The sequence below is a fragment of the Seriola lalandi genome, unplaced genomic scaffold, assembly GCF_002814215.2.
Source record: "Seriola lalandi dorsalis isolate HSWRI2012SDOR001 ecotype SW California unplaced genomic scaffold, Sedor1 jcf7180002054422, whole genome shotgun sequence".
NCBI classification, from domain to species: Eukaryota; Metazoa; Chordata; class Actinopteri; order Carangiformes; family Carangidae; genus Seriola; species Seriola lalandi.
The window spans coordinates 116,306-122,608 of record NW_019524975.1 but is presented as its reverse complement, the minus strand read 5'-3'; the positions used below and the strand labels follow the sequence as shown (position 1 = coordinate 122,608).

Sequence of the window (6,303 nt, the reverse complement as noted above, 5' to 3'; positions counted from 1 at the left end):
ACCCAAGACCCATAGGATAATGATGCCCCCACCCTTTACACACATAAACACAGGCATTTAAAAACACACACACACAGCAACACACACACACAGCAACACCTAAACACACATCCCTTTCTTCTGCTGCTTTCCTACAAACACCACCCCCTCCAACTTCTTGTAAACACAGAGTCTGCATTAGAACACACGTATTGTCACACAGAAGCATGAGACAATCAGCGCAGTCACAGATTCACAACAGCCCAGTAGGAAAACAGACAGGAATGAACAAAAAACATGTTGCATTTAACTTTCTAGAGTTATTTGTACAATGAGAAGACGGCCAAGTCTGAGGGCTGCAACAAAGGATTATTCATTATAGACTACTTCTTCCACTAACTGTTTGATCTAAACATGTAAACATGCCCATTACAAGTCCCCTGTGCCCAGGGTGACGTCTTCCAATCAACAATCGAACTCAAAGATTTCAGTTTGCAACAGTTTGTACAGAAATGCAACAAATCTTCACATCTCAGAAGCTGAAAACAGCAGATTTTTGCATTTTTGCTCAGAAGTTGCAAGTAATGATCAGTTTCATATCTATTGACTAATTACCAATTGTCTCAGCACAAGCAGCAGCTCTGTGCCCTCACAATTAAATGTGAGAGATGATGCAAATCTAGCAGTGTACTTTGACTGAGGTCAACAGAAATACAAGGCGCGCACAACGGAAAATGGCAAAGCTCTTATTCCAGAAAAAAGTCAGTATAGTCCCGTAAATACCTTTGTCAAGGATACATTTGAGGACATGTGAACGGAGGACGGGTGGGGTTGGAGCCAGGGGGTGTCTAAGATTCAAGCTAAAACTATCAACATGAATATTGGCAGACGACCAAAAGGAAATTCTTAGTCCCTGTTGTTGCCAATTTCAATTCATCAGTGGGAAATGCCATTTACTAATCCTCATAACTATGCACAATAGCCAAGAAGAAAGCTTGTGAACAGCCGTAGTTAATGAGAGAGCTAAGGTTATGTCAGCCATGCACTGAATCCAGGGATTCATGGCTTCTATGACATTCGGACGCACCGAGTCCTCCTCTCTGCCCCAAAGTGCTACGCTTTCCTCACACACAAAGAGAGTGGGAGAGAAACAGACCGTGAAGAAATCTCTTTGAAAGAGAAACACATTAGACCTCACCACCTCGACACACAGGCCTCCAGTCGACCAATGTCAATACCAGCATTGGATAGCTACAATCTCTCATCTGATTGGACCGTGTGTTCAGGTTTGCTGCTCGGTGTGCTGGCCAACTCTGGCCTGCACTTTGAACTTGCCTGCCATGCCGAAAGCAAAGTAAACTATTCAAAGGTGCAATTAATCACAGGGTGGTGAAGTCTGAAAACTTTTCCGCACACAAATATTTGGAGCAACTATTGGCGCCATAACTTCCGCTACATCATAACCAGCTGGAAACTCATGCCCCACCCCCCCAGTGAGCACCCTCTGCCCCCGAGGAGGATTCTCCCTCTCGTCTTCACCGCACAGACCACATCTGCAATCCTGCAAACCCCCCCCCCAACTCTTTTTTTCCCCTTGTGGGGCAAAAAACAGGACACCCCACCCCCCTTTAGTAAAAAAGTCCCCTCCCATCATTGGCCACCAAAGGAATGTCTCCCGCTGCACGCTCTCTCGCCACCACCAAAGGCAGAACAGAGAGAAAGACAAGAGGGGAGGCTGCGCGGGGTTACATTCCTCTCTGCTCTGTCCTCTCACTGGCTGCCTGATTGACTGACTGGTTCGTTGTTTAGGTCCACAAGCTGATTCTGGATCACGGTCAGCTGAGGTGGAGGGCTTTCCCACAGCTGACCTGGAATCAGCTGGCAGTGAGGGAATGACCGAAGGCTAAACTTCCATTATCTCACATCCCAAAATATGTATAGACATCTACTGTTAGAACTAAAAGTGCAAAAAGTGCACTTCTCGGAATTCTCTTCTGTGTGAAGTAAACAGAAAGGAAGAGGAAGTTTCACCTTGAATTTAATCCAGTCAAGCCGAAAGAGCCTCTGAAAAGGCTCTTTGATCATTGATTAGGGTAACTAATGATTAATTTCATTATCAGTTAAAGTGCTGATTATTTTTACAATTACTTCACACGTTCCCAGAGCTCCTGACAATTCAATTCAGTTCAGTTTTATTTGCATAGCGCCAAATCATAAAATACATGATCTCAAGACACTTCACAGGGTCACATCGTCAAACTGAATTGGAGTCTGGGGAAGCTAAAAATGATGAAAGTTTCGCATTTTGCTTGATAAATAAAGTAAATGATTTTCTGTAATAAAATACAATAAATTGGCATTGACTAATTGTTTACTGAACTGAACTATCATAGCGGATCTCAAAACTGTGTTAAGTTCAATTAACTTTTCAACTTTTCTCCTTAATTTTTATTCTTGTAATTACATTTGCATAACCACGATCATCAAAAATATCTAATGTCAGGTGTCTAGCTTGCAACCACTTAATATCATACATTCAGAGGCTGCAACTCAGTGCATACATATCTGTGTGTGATGATGATTAAACTGACTCACTGTTCAACATGGTCACCTGAGGCAGAGAAAACAGAACTAACAATATTTCAGTTCAACCTCAGGCCCAACAGCCCGTAATAACAACTGCTTTAATTCAGCAGAAGAGTAATTTCCACTTGTATCTGCAACATCCCAGTCAGGTTGGTCCTGCTGCGCAGTACCAGCCCATCACATGCACACAAAAAGACAGACAACCAGTCAAAGCGATTGCTTCTTTATTCTCTACAAACAGACCTATTGTCTATTGTTGTTTAGCAAGCAGGCTATTTAGTCAATCTTCCTCAAACATTTTCAGCTCTCTTCATTCTTTTAAGTGTTGTTTTGGAACAGGAAAGCAAGCTGGGAGAGGAAAAAAAGTTGCCTGGCAGCTTATTATGCAGCCAGATGTTAGCCAATGTAGCAATGATTGCAGGACGCATTGTTTGGTCCATTTTTCCTGACAAAATGTCACTCACAGCTCATCCTGAGCCAACACGGGCCATCTCAACTGGCTCCGCCTGCCAGCCAGTCACACAGAAAGCATGTGAAAGTGGGCGGCAAAAGAACAAATAACATTGTGTCCAGCTGCCCACCTTGCCAGCAATGGAAAAACATTGGTGTGTGTGTGTGTGTGTGTGTGTGTGTTGCAAGTCAGGGCACTGGTGGGGTCTGACAGGCTGGCTACAAACTAATTCATGCTGCTTACTTTGAGACATAAGAGGACAAATTTACACTAAACACCAGACTAGAAAAAAGTGATTTCTTGTGTGATAAAAACAATTGGGTGTTTTTATCCAAGTAAGCACAAGCTTAAATTGCACTGACTGCACAGGTCAGGCAAAACAACAGGAAAATTATCTCAAGTTATAACAAATTATCCCATCTACCTCCCCATCTTTCCATCAGTTACAGTTGTTAAGTGAATAGTCTGTTCAGCTGTGGGTCCGCATCACCGCTCAGCTTTAATCACTTCTGTGCAAACAGACTGAGATGGTTGTCAGTATAGGAAAATGAGCCACAACTGACTCTGCCACTGTAACAGAAGAAATGTTCCACGATCAGTGCTACACCAAATACCCAAACTGTTATGATTTGTATGCTTATCTTGGGCCATTAATTTTGTTGCATTAGTTGCATGAATGACAATTATCAATGGTTTTATCTTTTTTGGGAAGTAACCCAACACTACTGCTTCAGAGGGGAACAGCGGAAATGGATCACCTCGACAAATAAGAATAATCAATCACCAGTGATGCTGACTGTTCCAGTCCAGGCCCTTTGGCTTGTGTACTTTACTGCTTTCCTTGTTAGCTCATCCACCCACCTCGCTGTACTTTCTCCCTGCCTCATGTCGCTGAGAAGCAGGATTTGCATGTACCGCCTGCCATACTGCAGAGAGTTACAATAAAACCTCTGGTGGCGTCACCGCGTACTTTGACATGTTGGAACGTGTGGTGGATCCCTGAGCACAGAGGAAGACTTAATAACATGTTTGTCAGGGGAGGAGCTTCGCCTGTAACAAACGGCACTTAACTGGACTCAACTGGGCTCAGTCCAGATACTCTGGGGTGTTGAGTAATGTAGCTCAATGGACAAAATGGACAACTGGAACACACTACAAGGACAAACTCTGACAAAGAGAGTTTCACTCTGGAGCAAGTAAAGTAATAACCTGACTGCTGTCAAATGTCCCCTTTTAATCATTGTCATTTTTAACTTTGAAAACTCTTTCGTTTGCTGAAAAGATAGAGACGGGGCATGTCCATACAGCAGCAGATAAAGCCCCAAACTTTTGGGGATCCTTGTGGCTCCATTAAATAACATGAGAACTATGCAGTGTTCTCTTTTCCAATGTTAACTGAAGCCTTTGTCACATGACATCTCACTGCCTCCTCCCTCGGTTTTTCCTGTCTATCTCTCTACTGTCAACACCAAGTAAAGACAACAATGCCAAAAAAATTGTTGAAAGAAAAAGACAGCGTTGCTGTCTTTTTCCCCTCTTGTATTACTCAACATGGTAAATGTGCAACAGTCAGCGTGATGGAAAACTCTGCCCCTGACAAACTGCTCCTGTCTTTGACCTTACGGACTTGCCCCTCACACACACCACAAGGACAAACCCATTCCCACACTCATTATATCCACTTCTCTCTTGATATTCCTGCGGGAGGCATTTGCTCACTTTTGCGCAATAACTGGCACAGTGAGCGTGAATACACCGCAGGAATTTGCCCTTGGTTCCCTCGTCTCACTGCGGCCTGCACAGCTCAAGCTTGGCAGTGGGACATGTCCCCAGCTTGTACTCTTCCCAATCAACCAAACACCTATAAGGATCCACTGATGAGTGCAGATTCAGGAATGCAGAGGAATGGACCTCACCCCAGGTTTGCACAACAAGCCCTACTCTGTTAATGATTGGCAGGTTGAATTCTCTTTAAGGAAACTTTGACCCGTGTGATTTCTAGACAAATATGCAGAGCGTCCACACAGTTCACTAACTGGCATGAGGTACCAGCGGAAGAGTCGACCTGCCAGGTTTGATGGTAATCAACGGCAGGAATGCTTGATGTTGACGGCTAAAATGCTGAGTGGCCTAATAAAAATGCACAATTCAATGCACGGCATGCTGTCACACCACTAGAAAGTATGTCAGTCATCTGACTAGTTAGTGAATAAGATGTTGCGTAGCATGGTTATCACTGCACACACACCCTCCTCATCATTCCAAACTGTTAAGTAATGGCTCTTTGAATTGCTATTCATTATACTTCCTCTCCACTCCCTTCTGAGAAAATAGAAGGTAAAAAAACTGACGTTAGAGTGGTTTAGTGTTGTATAACAGGGCCGTGTAGTCATGAGGGTATGTGTGATGTAAATGTCATCATCAGGATTACGTGTCAGTCCATTTCCAATTTGGAATATATAAGATCTATATATTTTAAGAGATTCCTTGTAGCAGGTATAACTGTTCAGTATGAACACTGGGTAAAAAGCTAAAAAAGGTCACCTTGGTCTGGTAAATATTAGTGGACGGCTTTCATTGCCATCCTAGGAGAAAACTGCACAGGTAGTGAAGTATCTCTATGCACATTGGTATCAGTCACAGCTTAAAAAACATCTGAAGCAGGAGGAAGGATTAGGGGATGAGGAGAAGATGGATGGAGAGTTGATGAAGATGGTCGAGGGAAAGTAGAGTAGTGATATCTGGTTCAAGTCTGATTTAAGCAGAATATTACTGCAGCTGGTTAAAATGTGCAGCACAGCAAGTGGGCGTTTACTTCTGTGCAGTGAAATGAGTGTGGCTGCAGAAACTTGTATGTTCCAGGGCTGTTGTAAGAATATGAGAATATGTGATTGTCACACCAGATATAACAGTAGTCTGCATATACAATGGGTTTGCTGATATAGTATTGCTCATGATAGCCGTCTTGTTTAGTTTCAAGATCTCGGACTTGTACACTGGTTTTGGTGTTACATGACTTTTCTCTTCCACTGACCTGTCAGACAAGCACAGTTACAGAACCCCTGATTTACAAATGAATCTGTTGACATGCTGTACCCTCACTTACTCTCTCTGTAATGCTTCAAATACACTTAAGGTTTGAAAAAGTTGCCAAGCATGCCAAAAATTTCTCCAGCAGATCATGGGTTTGAACTCCTGGTTTTTCGACCTGCCAAGATTTGAACCTTGTGAAAACAATCAGTAAGTCCTTTCAGTTTGATACAAATGATTAAATGTGGACATAATGA

The 6,303-nt window shown here is 43.0% G+C and overlaps 1 protein-coding gene across 2 annotated transcripts in view; it reads right to left on the bottom strand.

Annotated features, from left to right (window-relative positions):
• actn4 (actinin, alpha 4) overlaps window positions 1-6,303 on the bottom strand; it is a 60,679-nt gene that overhangs the window by 53,375 nt on the left and 1,001 nt on the right. The gene's annotated exons all lie outside the window — the stretch shown is intronic.